Below are 23,180 nucleotides of genomic sequence, written 5' to 3'. Positions count from 1 at the left end.
CAATGCTAGCGAGCCATCCTTGCTCTAGAAAGCGCCAATGTTTCCATCTAGACCACCGGATAATCAGCAAAGACCTCGGAACATCGCACGTTTTATCCAAACCACGGAGAGCTCCGTAGATTTCGAGTTATTCAGCTTTTTAGTCAGCCTGTATAATGGGAGGTGGACGGCAGCGCAACCCGGTCTAGGATCGCTAAAGAAGGAAAGGCCAAGCAAAAATAATGAAAAAATAGAAATCAGCCATCCGGTTTGATATCAATAATAAAGCTTATCAGACGGAACATTACGCCAGAAGCAGTTGCTAGTTGGATGCCGCACGAGCAGCTAAACCCTTAATAAATAGACTTGGTAAGCTAACTGTAGGGAGTAGGTTACAAACACAGTAAAGAACCTGGGGGTTATCATCTATGAAAAGGCAACACGATGAGCAGAACATCTAAATAAATGTAAAAAAACAAATTGAGGGCACTACAGGGAGTTGAACCCCGTTCCGGCAAACCAGAAGCACCACAACCAGTGCCTTAGTTTGTTTGGTTGTAATTTACAGGTTCCAAAAGAAATCACATTCATTACATTTCAACAGTAAAGTCATTTCATAATTTACATTGTAGGCAATAATAACAGTATATAAAAGAATAAATCACAAAGCTAACATTGTCAAATTTGCTAAATATTTTTTAAACATACTCTTGCCGACCTCCCACAGCAAGATCATTTGAGGAGGGGAGGCACTGGGCAGACACTGGGGAGACACTGGGCAGGCACTGGGCAGGCACTGGGGGATGGCACCCTATAGCATGCGCTCCGAGACGATGGACTATAGCCTGTCGCTTTTCCGCGATTTTCACCTTTTTTTGGGCAGACACTGGGGAGGCACTGGGGGACACTGGGGGGACACTGGGAGGCACTGGGCAGACACTGGGGAGGCACTGGGGGACACTGGGGAGGCACTGGGCAGGCACTGGGGGACACTGGGCAGACACTGGGGGACACTGGGGAGGCACTGGGCAGACACTGGGGAGGCACTGGGCAGGCACTGGGGGACACTGGGCAGACACTGGGGGACACTGGGGAGGCACTGGGCAGACACTGGGGAGGCACTGGGCAGGCACTGGGGGACACTGGACAGGCACTGGGCAGACACTGGGGAGGCACTGGGCAGGCACTGGGGGACACTGGGGAGGCACTGGGCAGACACTGGGGAGGCACTGGGAGGCACTGGGGAGGCACTGGGGAGGCACTGGGGAGGCACTGGGGAGGCACTGGGGAGGCACTGGGCAGACACTGGGGGAGGCACTGGGGGACACTGGGCAGACACTGGGGGACACTGGGGAGGCACTGGGCAGACACTGGGCAGACACTGGGGGGCACTGGGCAGACACTGGGGGACATTGGGGAGGCACTGGGCAGACACTGGGGGACACTGGGGAGGCACTGGGCAGGCACTGGGGGACACTGGGGAGGCACTGGGCAGACACTGGGGAGGCACTGGGGGACACTGGGGAGGCACTGGGCAGACACTGGGGGACACTGGGGAGGCACTGGGCAGACACTGGGCAGACACTGGGGGGACACTGGGGGGCACTGGGCAGACACTGGGGGACACTGGGGAGGCACTGGGCAGACACTGGGGAGGCACTGGGCAGACACTGGGGAGGCACTGGGCAGACACTGGGGAGGCACTGGGCAGACACTGGGGGGGCACTGGGCAGACACTGGGGGGCACTGGGGGACACTGGGGAGGCACTGGGCAGACACTGGGGGGCACTGGGCAGACACTGGGGGACATTGGGGAGGCACTTGGCAGACACTGGGGGACACTGGGGAGGCACTGGGCAGACACTGGGGGACACTGGGCGACATCGGGAGGACACTGGGGGGACACTGGGGGGCACTGGGGAGACACTGGGCAGACACTGGGCAGACACTGGGCAGACACTGGGCAGACACTGGGGGGCACTAGGGAGACACTGGGGAGGCACTGGGCAGACACTGGGCAGACACTGGGGGGACCTGGGGACTTCAGTGCAATGTACTTACATTAAGTACATTGCAAGGAATGAGTGCATTCGCCATGTACTTGATACATGTCAAATTTGCTAAATATTTTTTAAACATACTCTTGCCGACCTCCCACAGCAAGATCATTTGAGGAGGGGAGGCACTGGGCAGACACTGGGGAGACACTGGGCAGGCACTGGGCAGGCACTGGGGGATGGCACCCTATAGCATGCGCTCCGAGACGATGGACTATAGCCTGTCGCTTTTCCGCGATTTTCACCTTTTTTTGGGCAGACACTGGGGAGGCACTGGGGGACACTGGGGGGACACTGGGAGGCACTGGGCAGACACTGGGGAGGCACTGGGGGACACTGGGGAGGCACTGGGCAGGCACTGGGGGACACTGGGCAGACACTGGGGGACACTGGGGAGGCACTGGGCAGACACTGGGGAGGCACTGGGCAGGCACTGGGGGACACTGGGCAGACACTGGGGGACACTGGGGAGGCACTGGGCAGACACTGGGGAGGCACTGGGCAGGCACTGGGGGACACTGGACAGGCACTGGGCAGACACTGGGGAGGCACTGGGCAGGCACTGGGGGACACTGGGGAGGCACTGGGCAGACACTGGGGAGGCACTGGGGGACACTGGGGAGGCACTGGGGAGGCACTGGGGAGGCACTGGGGAGGCACTGGGGAGGCACTGGGAGGCACTGGGCAGACACTGGGGGAGGCACTGGGGGACACTGGGCAGACACTGGGGGACACTGGGGAGGCACTGGGCAGACACTGGGCAGACACTGGGGGGCACTGGGCAGACACTGGGGGACATTGGGGAGGCACTGGGCAGACACTGGGGGACACTGGGGAGGCACTGGGCAGGCACTGGGGGACACTGGGGAGGCACTGGGCAGACACTGGGGAGGCACTGGGGGACACTGGGGAGGCACTGGGCAGACACTGGGGGACACTGGGGAGGCACTGGGCAGACACTGGGCAGACACTGGGGGGACACTGGGGGGCACTGGGCAGACACTGGGGGACACTGGGGAGGCACTGGGCAGACACTGGGGAGGCACTGGGCAGACACTGGGGAGGCACTGGGCAGACACTGGGGAGGCACTGGGCAGACACTGGGGGGGCACTGGGCAGACACTGGGGGGCACTGGGGGACACTGGGGAGGCACTGGGCAGACACTGGGGGGCACTGGGCAGACACTGGGGGACATTGGGGAGGCACTTGGCAGACACTGGGGGACACTGGGGAGGCACTGGGCAGACACTGGGGGACACTGGGCGACATCGGGAGGACACTGGGGGGACACTGGGGGGCACTGGGGAGACACTGGGCAGACACTGGGCAGACACTGGGCAGACACTGGGCAGACACTGGGGGGCACTAGGGAGACACTGGGGAGGCACTGGGCAGACACTGGGCAGACACTGGGGGGACCTGGGGACTTCAGTGCAATGTACTTACATTAAGTACATTGCAAGGAATGAGTGCATTCGCCATGTACTTGAAGGAAGCCTAATCCAATCACTCTTAGATTTTCTCAAGTTTATCCCTGAGTTTAAGTTTACCCTATTGTTGTAGGACTTTTGGTTTATTTAGCCTTATTGGGGTTAATTCACCCCATGGCTCCATTTCAAAAAAGAAAAATGTACATGTGTTTCTCTTTTGTTTCCTGAGCCCGGTGTCTAATGGCCCATTTGGTGTCAGTGACACCTCTATGCTTCTTGTCCCAGGCTGGTTTGGAATGTGCTAATGTGTGTTGGCTTTGTCTATGTGGCTGGGGAGTTTTGGTACAAAATCAAAACAACTTGTCTAATATTTTGGCATGTTTAAACCTCCAGGAAAATCCGTGTTGAGGTTCTTGATCCACTGCCTTTCTTTAAACCGTCTTTGTCCTACTGTCCAGTTGGGATTGTGTTGAAGTCCAGACACTTTTAGATCTGCAATGCCATGTGCCATGAAATGTTGGACAATCCTTGTAGTTGTCTTTTTTGCATTGTTAATATTGTACCTGTGTTGTCTCAGCCTTGCAGCTATTGTTTTACTCGTTTCTCCGACATATTGTAAGCCACATTTTTCACATGTGATTAAATAAATACAGTTGCTGGTGCTGGCTGTTATCTGTTGTTTAATCTCCAGCACGCGTTTTGTAGTTCTATTTTTAACTATTTGTTTGGGTTTGAAGTATTCTGGTCTCTGGCTTACTGGTGTGTTGATTCCTTTTAGCTTGCTGTGTACCAGATAGTCTTTAAGATTTGTTTTTTCTGTAGGCTGATATAATTTTATATTCCTTTAGAAGATCATCTGTTCGGTTCTCAAAATTCCTTTTTAATCTGTTGTTGGCTAGTCTGCTCTGTGTTGAATAACTGGTTACTAGGGCTATTTTTGGGCCTTGATCCCGTACTCTTACCTCTAAGAAGGTATTGTGAGCTTTCCGTAGGAATGTCCTGGTGTAACCTCGTAGTCTGAGAGCATTAAATAGCGTTTTACAGGCTATTTTGAAATCACTTCCTTGCGTGCAAATCCTATGGAATCGCAGCAATTGTGATTTGACTATCCCTGTGTACGAATGTGGTGGGTGGAATGACGTTTTGTGTAGTAAGGCGTGAGTGTCTGTTTCCTTAAAGAATACTTTTAAGTCTAATTTCCCGTTTGTGTTGAAGTTTGGGCCCTTGAAGATTGTGACATCAAGAAAGTCAATACTTTCCGTGTGTGTCACATATTTTATCGCTATGGATCTATGATGGCTATTTAACACATCAATAAATGCCTGGAATTCTTCTTTGCTATGTTCCCATATTCCAAAGATATCATCCAGAAATCTATAGTAATGTGTTGGTTTTAGTCTGCATTTTTCTAGGGCTGTCTGTTCCCATATGCTCATGTAAATGTTTGCATAAGATGGTGCAAACCTCTTTCCCATGGCCGTCCCTTTGGTTTGTAGATATAACTTGTTATTGAAGGAAAAATCATTCCTGGTTAGATTTAAGTCTAACAATTGGAGTAATTCCTCCTCTGGTCGATTTGTGTCTGGGTATTTACTGAAAACTTCCTTGACTGCTTGTAGCCCTGCTGTCGTCTCAATGTTTGTGTAGAGGCTGTCTATATCTATCGAAAACAGAAAGGCTTCTTTTGGTACTACTATTGCTTTGATTTTGTCTACAAAATCGTAAGTGTCTTTTATAAAACTGGGGTGTCTTATTGACAGTGGGTTCAGGAAGTGTTCAATATACTCTGCTGTCTGATAGGTCTCACTGCCACAGTCAGACACAATTGGTCTCCCCGGCGGTATTTCGTATGGTATTGTCCATGAATCCGGGCTCTTGTGGATTTTTGGCAAAAGATAAAATATCCTCGCTCGTGGAGTGTCCTGTCCGACCAAATATTGTTGTTGTGTGGCGTTTATGTGCTTCTTTTCCCTCAGTCTTTTTATGATGGCTTTGGCCTTTACAGCCGTTTGTTTGTAAATTGGTCTGTCTAATTGCCTATAATGATCCTGATTGCTGAGCTGTCTCTCCCCTTGAAACAGGTATTGGTGTCTGTCCATTATTACTATACAGGAGCCTTTATCTGCTGGCTTGATTACAATCTGTTGGTTATTGGCTAGTTCCCTCAGTGCTTTAGCTTGTTCTGTTGTGAGGTTATCTTTCTCCTTAAGGTGTCCTGGTATGTGTCTTACCGTGTTTGTGTCGTCCTGGATCAGTTGTTTCAGGCTCTGTGGGAGCACAGCGTCTGCAGGTTCCCAGTTTGATCCTGGCTGGAAGGGTGGTATTTCCCTCCCCTGGTCCATTCTAAAGTGTGTAGCTAGTTTCAGTCTGCGGTGATACTGGGAGAGGTCCTTCTTTAATCTGTTGGTTTGTTGTTTGTAGATGTCTAGGGTCGGGACAAATGAAAGTCCTTTTTCCAGCAGTTCGGTCTGATGTTGATCCGGCTGGAAGTAATGGGACAGATTAATTATGTTTGACTTCCCCCCCTCCTTTCTTGGTTTATGGGGTCAATTAGTTTAAACTAAGGAGCCAATTTTCAAGCATTGCTTTGCCCGTCTCTGTTTTCCAATGTATGTTATCATGAACCACTTTAAAATCCCGTTCATCCAATTTCGGGAGGAAATTTTGTTTTGCAATAACGCGATTTAAATCTCTTAAGTTATGCCTATCCTTTGCTGGGAGGTCATTTGAGAAATTGATTAAAGGGACATGGATACTTGCGGCTGGAAAGGCGTTCTGTGCTGCTACGATGCTCGATCTCATCGACTTCTGTGCTGAGGCGGTAGCGTGGCCCTTGTTGTTTATCCCAACCGACAGGATGCAATGTGCTACCGTGGTGTTCTTTGGTGTTTTCTCTAGTAGGGTCTTTGCATGTTGGAATGTCATTCCTGGGTAGCAATCCACTTGTAGATCCGTTCGTCCGAAGGGTGGGATGTTGTCCAGGTTCGAATCCCCTACGATGAGGAGGCTTTTCTTTGGGTATAGTCTCCAAAGTGTGTTATTTTCCTTCGTGTTGATGTGTCTGTATACTTCCCCTGGGATCCTTGGTTCATCTTTCTCCGGTTCATCTATTCCCTGTTCCAGGTTCTCTCCTGGGTCTGTAGTGGTCCTACTTGGGACTATTCTATCTACTTCTGTGCCCTGGGTCTGGTTCTGTGTGGTGTTCTCCTGTGTTGTTGGTTCCGTCCGGCTGCGGTCAGCCCTCTGGGGTTGTGGTGTGCCATTTGGATTGGTCCCCTGGGGTGGGTCTTGTTTACTTCGTGTTTGCCTCTGTGGTGGGCTCTTCTGTATTGGTGCGGCCAGGTGGGGAAAGTCTTCTTGTGATAGGTCCCTTCTTGGGAGGACCTGCACTACTGTTGTTGGTACCTTCGAGTAGTAGGGTAGTTTTAGCTGTTGGTTGAGCTGGTTTTATCAAATTGATGAGTTCAAGTGTTTTCCTTGCTATACTCGCTGGTGAGGCACTGGGCAGACACTGGGGAGGCACTGGGGGGCACTGGGCAGACACTGGGGAGGCACTGGGGAGGCACTGGGGGACACTGGGCAGACACTGGGGAGGCACTGGGCGACATTGGGCAGACACTGGGGGGCACTGGGCAGACACTGGGGGACATTGGGGAGGCACTGGGCAGACACTGGGGGACATTGGGGAGGCACTGGGCAGACACTGGGGGGCACTGGGGAGACACTGGCCAGACACTGGGGAGACACTGGGCAGACACTGGGGAGACACTGGGCAGGCACTGGGGGACACTGGGCAGACACTGGGCAGATACTGGGCAGACACTGGGCAGACACTGGGGGGCACTGGGCAGACACTGGGGGGCACTGGGGAGACACTGGGCAGACACTGGGGGGACACTGGGGAGGCACTGGGCAGACACTGGGGAGACACTGGGCAGACACTGGGCAGACACTGGGCAGACACTGGGGAGGCACTGGGGAGGCACTGGGCAGACACTGGGGGGCACTGGGCAGACACTGGGCAGACACTGGGGAGACACTGGGCAGACACTGGGGAGACACTGGGGGGACCTGGGGACTTCAGTGCAATGTACTTACATATGTTGCGACCGAAGGTCGCAACATATGTAAGTGTATGTAAGTACATTGCAAGGAATGAGTGCATTCGCCATGTACTTGAAGGAAGCCTAATCCAATCACTCTTAGATTTTATCCAGTTTATCCCTGAGTTTAAGTTTACCCTATTGTTGTAGGATTTTTGGTTTATTTAGCCTTATTGGGGTTAATTCACCCCATGGCTCCATTTCAAAAAAGAAACATTTACATGTGTTTCTCTTTTGTTCCCTGGGTCCGGTGTCTAATGGCCCATTTGGTGTCAGTGACACCTCTTTGTTTCTTGTCCCAGGTTGATTTGGAATGTGCTAATGTGTCCCCTATTCAAAGTCTGATTTCCATTGAGTGTTGGCTTTGTCTATGTGTCTGTGGAGTTTTGGTACAAAATCAAAACAACTTGTCTAATTTTTTGGCATGTTTAAACCTCCAGGAAAATCCGTGTTGAGGTTCTTGATCCACTGTCTTTCATTAAAACGTCTTTGTCCTACTGTCCAGTTGGGATTGTGTTGGAGTCCAGACACTTTTAGATCTGCAATGCCATGTGCCATGAAATGTTGGACAATCCTTGTAGTTGTCTTTTTTGCATTGTTAATATTGTACCTGTGTTGTCTCAGCCTTGCAGCTATTGTTTTACTCGTTTCTCCGACATATTGTAAGCCACATTTTTCACATGTGATTAAATAAATACAGTTGCTGGTGCTGGCTGTTATCTGTTGTTTAATCTCCAGCACACGTTTTGTAGTTCTATTTTTAACTATTTGTTTGGGTTTGAAGTATTCTGGTCTCTGGCGTGCTGGTGTGTTGATTCCTTTTAGCTTGCTCTGTACCAGATAGTCTTTAAGATTTTTGTTTTTTCTGTAGGCTGATATAATTTTATATTCCTTTAGAAGATCATCTGTTCGGTTCTCAAAATTCCTTTTTAATCTGTTGTTGGCTAGTCTGCTCTGTGTTGAATAACTGGTTACTAGGGCTATTTTTGGGCCTTGATCCCGTACTCTTACCTCTAAGAAGGTATTGTGAGCTTTCCGTAGGAATGTCCTGGTGTAACCTCGTAGTCTGAGAGCATTAAATAGCGTTTTACAGGCTATTTTGAAATCACTTCCTTGCGTGCAAATCCTATGGAATCGCAGCAGTTGTGATTTGACTATACCTGTGTACGAGTGTGGTGGGTGGAATGACGTTTTGTGTAGTAAGGCGTGAGTGTCTGTTTCCTTAAAGAATACTTTTAAGTCTAATTTCCCGTTTGTGTTGAAGTTTGGGCCCTTGAAGATTGTGACATCAAGAAAGTCAATACTTTCCGTGTGTGTCACATATTTTATCGTTATGGATCTATGATGGCTATTTAACACATCAATAAATGCCTGGAATTCTTCTTTGCTATGTTCCCATATTCCAAAGATATCATCCAGAAATCTATAGTAATGTGTTGGTTTTAGTCTGCATTTTTCTAGGGCTGTCTGTTCCCATATGCTCATGTAAATGTTTGCATAAGATGGTGCAAACCTCTTTCCCATGGCCGTCCCTTTGGTTTGTAGATATAACTTGTTATTGAAGGAAAAATCATTCCTGGTTAGATTTAAGTCTAACAATTGGAGTAATTCCTCCTCTGGTCGATTTGTGTCTGGGTATTTACTGAAAACTTCCTTGACTGCTTGTAGCCCTGCTGTCGTCTCAATGTTTGTGTAGAGGCTGTCTATATCTATCGAAAACAGAAAGGCTTCTTTTGGTACTACTATTGCTTTGATTTTGTCTACAAAATCGTAAGTGTCTTTTATAAAACTGGGGTGTCTTATTGACAGTGGGTTCAGGAAGTGTTCAATATACTCTGCTGTCTGATAGGTCTCACTGCCACAGTCAGACACAATTGGTCTCCCCGGCGGTATTTCGTATGGTATTGTCCATGAATCCGGGCTCTTGTGGATTTTTGGCAAAAGATAAAATATCCTCGCTCGTGGAGTGTCCTGTCCGAGCAAATATTGTTGTTGTTTGGCGTTTATGTGCTTCTTTTCCCTCAGTCTTTTTATGATGGCTTTGGCCTTTACAGCAGTTTGTTTGTAAATTGGTCTGTCTAATTGCCTATAATGATCCTGATTGCTGAGCTGTCTCTCCCCTTCAAACAGGTATTGGTGTCTGTCCATTATTACTATACAGGAGCCTTTATCTGCTGGCTTGATTACAATCTGTTGGTTGTTGGCTAGTTCCCTCAGTGCTTTAGCTTGTTCTGTTGTGAGGTTATCTTTCTCCTTAAGGTGTCCTGGGATGTGTCTTACCGTGTTTGTGTCGTCCTGGATCAGTTGTTTCAGGCTCTGTGGGAGCACAGCGTCTGCAGGTTCCCAGTTTGATCCTGGCTGGAAGGGTGGTATTTCCCTCCCCTGGTCCATTCTAAAGTGTGTAGCTAGTTTCAGTCTGCGGTGATACTGGGAGAGGTCCTTCTTTAATCTGTTGGTTTGTTGTTTGTAGATGTCTAGGGTCGGGACAAATGAAAGTCCCTTTTCCAGCAGTTCGGTCTGATGTTGATCCGGCTGGAAGTAATGGGACAGATTAATTATGTTTGACTTCCCTCCCCTCCTTTCTTGGTTTATGGGGTCAATTAGTTTAAACTAAGGAGCCAATTTTCAAGCATTGCTTTGCCTGTCTCTGTTTTCCAATGTATGTTATCATGAACCACTTTAAAATCCCGTTCATCCAATTTCGGGAGGAAATTTTGTTTTGCAATAACGCGATTTAAATCTCTTAAGTTATGCCTATCCTTTGCTGGGAGGTCATTTGAGAAATTGATTAAAGGGACATGGATACTTGCGGCTGGAAAGGCGTTCTGTGCTGCTACGATGCTCGATCTCATCGACTTCTGTGCTGAAGCGGTAGCGTGGCCCTTGTTGTTTATCCCAACCGACAGGATGCAATGTGCTACCGTGGTGTTCTTTGGTGTTTTCTCTAGTAGGGTCTTTGCATGTTGGAATGTCATTCCTGGGTAGCAATCCACTTGTAGATCCGTTCGTCCGAAGGGTGGGATGTTGTCCAGGTTCGAATCCCCTACGATGAGGAGGCTTTTCTTTGGGTATAGTCTCCAAAGTGTGTTATTTTCCTTCGTGTTGATGTGTCTGTATACTTCCCCTGGGATCCTTGGTTCATCTTTCTCCGGTTCATCTATTCCCTGTTCCAGGTTCTCTCCTGGGTCTGTAGTGGTCCTACTTGGGACTATTCTATCTACTTCTGTGCCCTGGGTCTGGTTCTGTGTGGTGTTCTCCTGTGTTGTTGGTTCCGTCCGGCTGCGGTCAGCCCTCTGGGGTTGTGGTGTGCCATTTGGATTGGTCCCCTGGGGTGGGTCTTGTTTACTTCGTGTTTGCCTCTGTGGTGGGCTCTTCTGTATTGGTGCGGCCAGGTGGGGAAAGTCTTCTTGTGATAGGTCCCTTCTTGGGAGGACCTGCACTACTGTTGTTGGTACCTTCGAGTAGTAGGGTAGTTTTAGCTGTTGGTTGAGCTGGTTTTATCAAATTGATGAGTTCAAGTGTTTTCCTTGCTATACTCGCTGGTGAGGCACTGGGCAGACACTGGGGAGGCACTGGGGGACACTGGGCAGACACTGGGGAGGCACTGGGGAGACACTGGGGGGCACTGGGCAGACACTGGGGAGGCACTGGGGGGCACTGGGCAGACACTGGGGAGGCACTGGGGAGGCACTGGGGGACACTGGGCAGACACTGGGGAGGCACTGGGCGACATTGGGCAGACACTGGGGGGCACTGGGCAGACACTGGGGGACATTGGGGAGGCACTGGGCAGACACTGGGGGGCACTGGGGAGACACTGGCCAGACACTGGGGAGACACTGGGCAGACACTGGGGAGACACTGGGCAGGCACTGGGGGACACTGGGCAGACACTGGGCAGATACTGGGCAGACACTGGGCAGACACTGGGGGGCACTGGGCAGACACTGGGGGGCACTGGGGAGACACTGGGCAGACACTGGGGGGACACTGGGGAGGCACTGGGCAGACACTGGGGAGACACTGGGCAGACACTGGGCAGACACTGGGCAGACACTGGGGAGGCACTGGGGAGGCACTGGGCAGACACTGGGGGGCACTGGGCAGACACTGGGCAGACACTGGGGAGACACTGGGCAGACACTGGGGAGACACTGGGGAGACACTGGGGGACACTGGGCAGACACTGGGGAGTCACTGGGCAGACACTGGGGAGACACTGGGGAGTCACTGGGGAGACACTGGGCAGGCACTGGGGGACACTGGGGAGGCACTGGGTGACACTGGGGAGGCACTGGGCAGACACTGGGGGGCACTGGGCGACATTGGGCAGACACTGGGGGGCACTGGGCAGACACTGGGGGACATCGGGGAGGCACTGGGCAGACACTGGGGAGGCACTGGGTGACATTGGGGAGGCACTGGGCAGACACTGGGGGGACACTGGGGAGGCACTGGGGGGCACTGGGCAGACACTGGGGGACATTGGGGAGGCACTGGGCAGACACTGGGGGGCACTGGGCAGACACTGGGGGGCACTGGGGAGACACTGGGCAGACACTGGGCGACATTGGGGAGGCACTGGGGAGGCACTCAGGGGGACACTGGGCAGACACTGGGGGGCACTGGGCAGACACTGGGGGACATTGGGGAGGCACTGGGCAGACACTGGGGGGACACTGGGGAGACACTGGGCAGACACTGGGGAGGCACTGGGGGGACACTCGGGGGCACTGGGGAGACAGTGTCTTGCCCAAGGACACTTCGACATGTACTCACTATTTTATGTCAAAGACCCCCAGAATTATATGCATTTGGCCGCCGACCCCCATCTGAAAATATGTCGTTCCAGACTTCCAGTGACCCCCCCCCCCCCCCGGAAGGAAAGATTTGAGTTAAAAACGAAATTATATATTCAAAGATTTGTGCCACATTTTCACGATTTTTCAAAAATAGCAGACCTGCAAGCTTGTAGCACGGCACAGAGTGCTTGTAGACCGCGCTTGTAGATCTGCTATTTTTCAATGGCTAAAGCATAACATAATTCTGGACCTAGCTACATGTTTAAGCATTTATTTCATATGTCGGGAACCCCTGTTGGTGTTCCCGACATATGAAATAAATGCTTAAACATGTAGCTAGGTGTAATGTTAGAGTCCACAGAAGTGAACCTTTCAGGGCCGTTTTCTCAACTCGCCGTTTCTCTGCAAGACATTACTCTATACACCATATCTCCTGAACAGGCGGGTCAAACTGAACAACCAACATGTCAATTTGAAGCTATGATTCCCCGCTTTCATATGACATGAAAAACAAAAACAAATTAACACTTTGATTGCTGCAAGATCTCAACAGGCCTATTTGGATGTTGCTGCCGTTTAACATTGCACAAAGGCCTTGTTCGGGGGCCCACAGTAAAATGTTCTCTTATAGCGAGAATCACACGCCTACATCAAAAGAAAGCTGAACTTGTCCACTTCAATTAAAAAAATACATTTTGATTTTACCATGTTCCATTCTGGAGATATTGACCTTTTTGCAACACCTGCATTTGCCTGGAAGTGGTTATCTTGAACAGCGAGCAGAGTTATGGATGGTTTAAAGTCAGAGACATTGACAGGCAGATATAGAATTGAACCCAATAAATATCCTATACATCCTATACACCGAATGAAAGCCCTGAATGTGTACTTTTACGAGGAAAACGGTAAACATTGATCCCATCTACAGTTAGACAGTAATTGGTTATTGAATGCAGCTTGTGCCCACCAGATAACTTCAGAGAAGACATGGACGTGAACTCCTCAATATTCACAAAATAAGGCCTATAGCGACATATAAATACTATATACCGTATGAAACAGAAGACTCTCTGCTTTCATAAGGAAAAAAATTGTACTGTAATAATAAAAAAATCACACCCCTGTGAAGTGAGCAGTGCAACTCTACTTCTCTACTTATTCACTACAGCTCGCTATATACGGACTGAGGCAGAAAGTCATGTAAACCTTTTATTTACAGTTTGGTCTGTAAACTTCTACTGTAATAATAAAAATCACACCCCTGTGAAGTGAGCGTTGCAACTGTTCTGTACTTATTCACTACAGCTCGCTATATACGGACTGAGACAGAAAGTCATGTAAACCTTTTATTTACAGTTTGGTCTGTAAACTTCTACTGTAATAATAAAAATCACACCCCTGTGAAGTGAGCGGTGCAACTGTTCTTTATAGTTGCGCGGTGCAACTGTAGAGAACAGTTGCACCGCTCACTTCACAGGGGTGTGATTTTTATTATTACAGTAGAAGTTTACAGACCAAACTGTAAATAAAAGGTTTACATGACTTTGTCTCAGTCCGTATATAGCGAGCTGTAGTGAATAAGTACAGAACAGTTGCAACGCTCACTTCACAGGGGTGTGATTTTTATTATTACAGTAGAAGTTTACAGACCAAACTGTAAATAAAAGGTTTACATGACTTTCTGCCTCAGTCCGTATATAGCGAGCTGTAGTGAATAAGTAGAGAAGTAGAGTTGCACTGCTCACTTCACAGGGGTGTGATTTTTTTATTATTACAGTACAATTTTTTTCCTTATGAAAGCAGAGAGTCTTCTGTTTCATACGGTATATAGTATTTATATGTCGCTATAGGCCTTATTTTGTGAATATTGAGTTCGGGTCCATGTCTTCTCTGCAGTTATAGCTGGTGGGCGCAATGTGCATCCACCCAGTATCCAATTTATGACAAACTGTACATGGGATCAATGTTTACTATTTTCCTCGTAAAAGTACACATTCAGGGCTTTCATTCGATGTATAGGATGTATAGCATATTTATTGTGTTTATTGTTATATCTGCCTGTCAATGTCTGACTATAAACCTTCATAACTATGCTTTCTTTTTGATGATGATTGCCGCCTCGCCTAATCTATCTCACTGCTTTCATTGTTTTGATCGCAGTAACATTGGGGGGGGGGTCATGGGCACATTGGGCAGCAAAAGTCTTGATCCGTACGGCTATAAAAAGTCCCATTCCACCGTTCGGTTCAGAACTATAGTATAACGGCGAGACGCGTTGTCATCAGCTGATTTTGTTTTTCAAGCTAGTGTAGGGGAACATGCCTGGGCATGCTAGCCTGGCACGGCCAGACTCATAGCGAGGGTTCACTGATGTTTCCTCCGGGGAAGAATCTTCAGTGAATCCCCGCTATGAGGCTGGCCAAGCCAGGCTATGGGCATGCAGCTTGGGGGCGATGGAGGGGGAAAAAAGCGTCACCCGGCTGTGATGTCGACGAGAAGGAAAAAATGACTTCCACAGATGACAACACCACGGTTTAGGTCGCGGAAAAGTTCGTTATACATTACACCCGGGTCGATTACGTCCCCGACGCGTTCATTGCGGTCTTATCACTACAATTATAATGAATAAAAAAGCGTTACAATCACACGCCTGAGCGATCTCCGATTATGACGGCTCTGCATGGCGATACGTGATCCACCAACGGAACACTGTCTTGTCGTGGCAGCCCCTCGATACTGTGGTTAGTTCGTAGTATTGTAGGCTCGGGGATCGTTTGGTCGCTACAGTATGAAGAAGGAAACATGCATCTGTCCATGTGTGTTGCAGATGTTATGCATTGCAATGCCGATCTGGTGCATATGTGTTTAGGCAATAGGCAGCGTTCCGTTCAGCGTTCAACTGGCTTCTACACGTAAAGCGGCCAGCCCTCCTGTTTTCAGGAGGGGAGGGGGGTTTTTGTTTTTTGTTTTTTTTTCTGATCACGTGAGCGGGAGTAAGCAGCAATGATAGGGCGATGGTTCTTCATTGTCCGGGTGGGTAAAAAGATGAATGAAAGTATTCTATAAAAAAGTGATTGAAACGTATTGATACGTGATCCGCACCCGACGTTTGATTAATTGATAACGTATTGATACGCGATCCGCGTTGGGAGTGTTAAAAACAAAATCCAAAGGCAGTCCCTCAGTCAAATTTGGCCACATTTATTCATTCGCTGTGGCAGTAAATGAGTATAAATGGCCTGTCTTGGTTTAAAGCCCACTCACCACGACAAGGTGCAGGCCGAGAGTGGGGACACCCACCCCCCCCCCGCCCCCCCCAACAGGGGGAGGGGAGGGGTCGGGGGGGGAACACAGCACAGAACACATGGGGTAAACACATTATAATATTACAGTCAACATGAAGCATAATATAATAATATTACATTACAACCAACATGAAACGCATATTACAAATACACAATTACAAAATGAGAGCGAGACTTGGGACGTCTTCTTTAGTTTATCATAATCATCATGGGATGTCCAGCTCGATGCCGCGCAGCCACGCCATCGTCTCAGGTAGCCTAGCGGCCCTCCGATGGTGGTCTATAAAAAAGGGGACCAGGGTGATGACTATGTGATCGGCAGTCTGCTCGAGCATGCTGCGCTGTGTGCCTGCCAGACAGACCCTACTAATTCATGGGTCTTCCCGGAGAGCGGATGAGACACAGAAAGAAGACCGCGTCAACAGCCTGGGCCGCGTCATTACAAGGAAGATACACACCTGTCCATCTCCTGCATCAGCTTGATCACGCCGCACCTGTGTGGAATCGCCCAGGTGTGGCAAACGGTATAAAAAGGAGTAATATACGGGATATGGAAACGGAGTGAAAAAACCTGCCTGAGTACACGGTCTACAGAGAAGGAGTAAAAAAAATACTCTACTCGACTAATAGGCCGAGTGGAAATACTTACCGGGAATAAATCCTATACACCTTCATAGACTGTTGGATTATATATATATATATACTTACCGGTATCTGAGTTGAACTGCCTTATCTGAAACCCGAGAGAGAAAGTTAAACCGTACTTATCTGTGGGATCTTGTTCAGTTAACCTGAACCAACCGGTGATGATTTGAGTTGAATTACGAACCTGTGATGTGCATGAATCCACAAATAAAGAAAGTGGAATATGGAAAAGGAGTGAAAAGCCTACCCGAGTACACGGATATGGAAACAGAGTAAATACCTACCCGAGTACACGGATATGGAAACAGAGTGAAATACCTACCCGAGTACACGGATATGGAAACAGAGTGAAATACCTACCCGAGTACACGGATATGGAAACAGAGTGAAATACCTACACGAGTACACGGATATGGAAACAGAGTGAAATACCTACCAGAGTACACGGATATGGAAACAGAGTGAAATACCTACCAGAGTACACGGATATGGAAACAGAGTGAAATACCTACCCGAGTACACGGATATGGAAACAGAGTGAAATACCTACCCGAGTACACGGATATGGAAACAGAGTGAAATACCTACCAGAGTACACGGATATGGAAACAGAGTGAAATACCTACCAGAGTACACGGATATGGAAACAGAGTGAAATACCTACCAGAGTACACGGATATGGAAACAGAGTGAAATACCTACCAGAGTACACGGATATGGAAACAGAGTGAAATACCTACCCGAGTACACGGATATGGAAACAGAGTGAAATACCTACCCGAGTACATGGATATGGAAACAGAGTGAAATACCTACACGAGTACACGGATATGGAAACAGAGTGAAATACCTACCTGAGTACACGGATATGGAAACAGAGTGAAATACCTACCTGAGTACATTCCCCTGAAGACGACAACAGGTTATCCTTTTACCCTGAAATGAACTTTAAGTTGGCCCATGCTTCATATTGCTTAACGTTGAACCTCATTCGCCTGAAAAAGTTGACTTTGTGCAATTAAGTGTATCCGAGTGTATCCCCAGGACTTGATGTCCAGCGAGATGTCAAGACCCTCGATGACACTTTGGCCTGCACTTCCTCTATTGGGTGTTGCTTAAAAGACAAAAAGTGACTTATTCAGGTAGCTTTGGGGGCTTTCTGGAACCCCAGGTGGTTGTTTATGAACACGTCTAGTTCCCTGTTGGGGGGGGGAGCAGAACACAGCTCAGAACACACTGTGTACATGCATACATGCATATGCGTACATGAATACATGCATACAATACATGCGTACATACAATGGATTATGAATATAATGTATTTAGCATGCTGTAAACATAAATGTGAAATGGTGTCTTATAAACCCATGAGGGTTGGGCACTTTGTGTGCAGGACACAAAGTAAAAAATCAACCAAAAACAATCAAAAATCTATCAATATCAATCAAAATCTATCAATCAAAAACAATCCATCCACCCATCCTTTACATCCATCCATAGTATACATACATAATATTACAGTAAACATGAAGCATAGTATAGTAAGACGCCCTGAGGGCGAGAAGCGACCTCACCCTGAGGGCGAGAAGCGACCTCGCCCTCAGGGCAAGAAGCGACCTCGCCCTACGCATCAGTCTGGGTGACGGCAGACTGCTGGGCGAGCTGTGGCGCTTTGGCATGAGGGGGGTCAGATCAACACATGGAATGAATTCTGTACTGGCCATATATAGAGCATGTCTTGAGTGTAAAGGGTTTGATTAGGTCAGATCAATATATGGAATGTAAGAACAGGTCAGCTCCATATATGGAGATATAAGGGTGGCAGTGGGGGCAGTGTCTTGAGTGTACAGGGTTTGATGAGGGCCTGGGCCTTAATTTCAGGCCTGCTGAGAACTCTAGTTTTCGCCGGCTACCGGGCGTGGCTGCACTAATAACTTTGGGGCAGGCCCAATGGACAGGTATCATACAGTAAAAGTAGACAGGTGATTATGGGATCGACAGTAAAAGGAGACAGGTGGTGATTATGGGATCGACAGTAAAAGGAGACAGGTGGTGATTATGTGATACAGTAAAAGGAGACAGGTGGTGATTATGTGATCGACAGTAAAAGGAGACGGGTGGTGATTATGTGATACAGTAAAAGGAGACAGGTGGTGATTATGTGATCGACAGTAAAAGGAGACGGGTGGTGATTATGTGATCGACAGTAAAAGGAGACAGGTGGTGATTATGTGATCGACAGTAAAAGGAGACAGGTGGTGATTATGTGATCGACAGTAAAAGGAGACAGGTTGTGATTATGTGATACAGTAAAAGGAGACAGGTGGTGATTATGGGATCGACAGTAAAAGGAGACAGGTGGTGATTATGTGATCGACAGTAAAAGGAGACAGGTGGTGATTATGTGATACAGTAAAAGGAGACAGGTGGTGATTATGTGATCGACAGTAAAAGGAGACGGGTGGTGATTATGTGATCGACAGTAAAAGGAGACAGGTGGTGATTATGTGATCGACAGTAAAAGGAGACAGGTGGTGATTATGTGATCGACAGTAAAAGGAGACAGGTTGTGATTATGTGATACAGTAAAAGGAGACAGGTGGTGATTATGGGATCGACAGTAAAAGGAGACAGGTGGTGATTATGTGATACAGTAAAAGGAGACAGGTGGTGATTATGTGATCGACAGTAAAAGGAGACAGGTGGTGATTATGTGATCGACAGTAAAAGGAGACGGGTGGTGATTATGTGATCGACAGTAAAAGGAGACAGGTGGTGATTATGTGATCGACAGTAAAAGGAGACAGGTGGTGATTATGTGATCGACAGTAAAAGGAGACAGGTTGTGATTATGTGATACAGTAAAAGGAGACAGGTGGTGATTATGTGATCGACAGTAAAAGGAGACAGGTGGTGATTATGTGATCGACAGTAAAAGGAGACAGGTGGTGATTATGTGATCGACAGTAAAAGGAGACAGGTGGTGATTATGTGATCGACAGTAACAGTAAAAGGAGACAGGTGGTGATTATGTGATCGACAGTAACAGTAAAAGGAGACAGGTGGTGATTATGTGATCGACAGTAACAGTAAAAGGAGACAGGTGGTGATTATGTGATCGACAGTAACAGTAAAAGGAGACAGGTGGTGATTATGTGATCGACAGCAACAGTAAAAGGAGACAGGTGGTGATTATGTGAGACAGTAACAGTAAAAGGAGACAGGTGGTGATTATGGGATCGACAGTAACAGTAAAAGGAGACAGGTGGTGATTATGTGATGGCCCCACTTCTTCATGGATGATTTTAAGTGTCCAACCCCAGTACGCAGTGTGTTCAGCAAGTTGTCGTTGTGGCAGATCTTCCTCCTGTGATGCTTTCTCCTGGGTCCCAGATGTAGTGGTGACAACGTGTGGGCCTAGCAGAGTCCCACTCCTGCTTCCAGGAGGACTACATCCATGCCTTTGTAGACACAGGTCCTCAGGGACAGAACTGAGCATCTCTTGTCGTGTGGGTGAAGGGACTTGAGTCTGTTTGGAGGCAACCACGTCATAGTGGTCTCATGACTGCCAGTCATGTCTCTGGGCTTTCCTCGGGGCGAGGATGCGAGGGTAGCAGCCTCTCGGAGGTCGGTTGAGGCAATTCCAGCTAGGATAGGGAGGTAGAACATGGGGGTGGGATTCAAGCAACCAGTTATGATCCCGAGAGCGTCGGCGTTATTGGCAGAATCAACCTTTTAGCCACATGGGCTTCTACACCAGGCTGAGGCACAGCGTGTGGCTGCTTCTACACCAGGCTGAGGCACAGCGTGTGGCTGCTTCTACACCAGGCTGAGGCACAGCGTTTGGCTGCTTCTACACCAGGCTGAGGCACAGCGTGTGGCTGCTTCTACACCAGGCTGAGGCACAGCGTTTGGCTGCTTCTACACCAGGCTGAGGCACAGCGTTTGGCTGCTTCTACACCAGGCTGAGGCACAGCGTTGGGCTGCTTCTACACCAGGCTGAGGCACAGCGTGTGGCTGCTTCTACACCAGGCTGAGGCACAGCGTTTGGCTGCTTCTACACCAGGCTGAGGCACAGCGTTTGGCTGCTTCTACACCAGGCTGAGGCACAGCGTTTGGCTGCTTCTACAACAGGCTGAGGCACAGCGTTGGGCTGCTTCTACACCAGGCTGAGGCACAGCATTGGGCTGCTTCTACACCAGGCTGAGGCACAGCGTTGGGCTGCTTCTACACCAGGCTGAGGCACAGCGTTGGGCTGCTTCTACACCAGGCTGAGGCACAGCGTTTGGCTGCTTCTACACCAGGCTGAGGCACAGCGTTTGGCTGCAGCGGAGACCAGGGTTTGGGTGGAGATTTGTAGCATCTTGGCAGCGGCATTCTAGGATGTACCAACGAGACGTCAGATTAGAGAGACCCTTGATGACACTATGGCCTTCACTTACTCTGTGGGTGTTGCGTAAAAGACAGTGCCATAACATACTGTCCATGCCTAACAGGAACAAACTTTTCAGTATTACACGTATTGCTTCCAAGATCATCGGACTTCCTACACCCGCACTTTCTGATATGAACAATAAGGCCATCACATGGCTAGCACTTTCAATAGCAAATGACACTAATCACCCCCTGTATTGCTTCTTTAACCTCATGCCATCTGGACAAAGATACAGAACCTTGCCATGGAAAAAGGTCCGTTTCAGTAGGCGTTTTGTTCCCTCAGCCAGTGCGGCATTAAACAAACTGCCGGTAGGATGGTTATGTATACTGTGGGGTCCTCATGTTTTTGTATTGTCTTGGCGCCATGTGCTCTGTGTTGTTTGTGATGTGGGTGTTGAACAGACTGTGAAGACAAATATCCTTCGGGACAATAAAGATTATTATTATTATGCAGGTATCTTTGGGGCTTGCTGCAACTCCAGGTGGATGTTGTCTATGAACATGTCCAGTTCCCCTTTTACATCACTGTTGAGGTGATATGCTGCCAACACTGCCAATGCTGAGCTGCAGGGGGCTCCAACTACGAAGGTAGGCTTGCCAAGATGTCCATGTGAACATGATGGAGGTCATTCAGGGTAGAGTGGCTGAGGTGGATTTGACAGACCCAGGCGTGTTATTATAGGGAGAGGCGTGGCTGAATAGCTTTTCACATCCCTCACTTCTTGCTTCAGCCAAAGTCAAAACACAGTATACGGCATTGTGATAGCTGTAGTAAGTCTGCAGTATCCCTGCCTAGTGACAATAGCCTGGTTGTGATATGTAGATGTGATCAATCAGGATGTGCTCTTTTGTCGTTGCAGTGGAGATAGGCAGTTTGTGTGGCATTCGTGACATTTTTTGCAGAGTAAAGGTGGACAGCCGACGAGGGCTCTGGCAGGTCGTCAGCTGATGAAGGTCCAGAGGGCGCAGGCAGGACATCTGGTGAGACAGCAGGCATGGGTTCCTGGATGCTGGAGCCAGACGAGTCCAGATGAGCGCTCGATCATCGCTTCCAGTCATCCTGGTTCTCCATAGATTTGGCCAGTTCGTTGGTACTCTGCACTTCTGCACCATTTTTAGTACATCCGTGCATGTTAGTGTGGGATGTCCTCGTGATTGATGTCTGTGTGTTGGTTCCCACAGCACTTGGCGTCGTCTTTGGCTCATTCTCATTGCTGCCATTGTCTTGCTCAACTTTGGCAATACCTCATACAGGATCTTGTTAGTAACAATAAACATGCACATTCTTGCTGATGTTAAGTACTGCATGCAACATTCTGGTGTATCACCTGTCTAGAGACTTCAGCAGGGTTGGCTTCAGAGTCCAGCATTCACTGCCATATAGGACAACATTGTTGCATAGAAGAAGCAGAGTTTGATTCGATGGAGGCTGGAGTTCCATTCACTGGTCATGCCATTAAGGACCGTCCATGCAAGTGCCTTCCTCTTATTGATACCTTGTTTGGCTGAGTTAACCCATGAGCCTTCCTTTAGCACAGCGCCTCCTGGTGGATGTTCTGGTAGGATCATCCACAGAAAGCTCTGTTTTCATGGCATTTAGCCTAAGGCCAACACTAACTCCACTCTTCAGTAGTTGTTTGGCTTGTTCCACATTGTCAGAGTGCAGACTGACTGTCGTCTGCAAAGTCCAGGTCTGGCAGGGCTACTGGGGGTGTCGTCTCGACCTCCTTGGAGTGAGAGTGAAGCAAAGATCCTGCTCTCGTCCACTGATGGCCTTCCTGAGTGCATAATCTAGGACTATGAGGAAGAGGAAGGGTTCTTGCATTACCCCAAGGAAGTCAAACACCTCACTTTTGCCATCTCGGGCACCACCTTGGCCCTTTGTTCCTACATACATGGTCTGTCGCCCAGAGTTGGGAGGGACACTGCAGGCCTCAAGGATATCCACCATCGTGCCTCTGTGAATCAAGTCAAATGGATCTTTGAAGTGGAAGTACAGTACAGCAGTCAGGCTATCCTTTTTCACCTCCTCGATGGCACCATAGGTCCAAGATCTTCAGCTCTCACTGGACCGGTTTGCAGTCGTGTACTGTCCACATCTGAGGCCAGGGTTCACAGCAGGAAACCGATGGATTGTGGAGTCCAAGTAAGTTAAGTGCTGCTCAACTATGGAATACCAAAAGAAATGGTGAAGACAATAGCAGTGAATTATGAGAGCCCTGTCTGCTTTGTGCAGAGCATTGAGGGACCAACAAAATAATTCCAGACAACCACAGGCATCCTTCAGGGCGACACACTGGCTCCTTTTCTCTTTGTCATTGTCGTTGACTATGTCCTCAGGCACACGACAGATACCATCTCCTCCAAAGGTCTCACAATAGGCAGAAGATCTGGCCGTCAAAGTCAGAGGTGGTTGACCGA

Source organism: Electrona antarctica (assembly GCF_951216825.1).
Source record: "Electrona antarctica genome assembly, chromosome: 17".
NCBI lineage: Eukaryota > Metazoa > Chordata > Actinopteri > Myctophiformes > Myctophidae > Electrona > Electrona antarctica.
Note: the sequence above shows the minus strand (reverse complement) of the source record.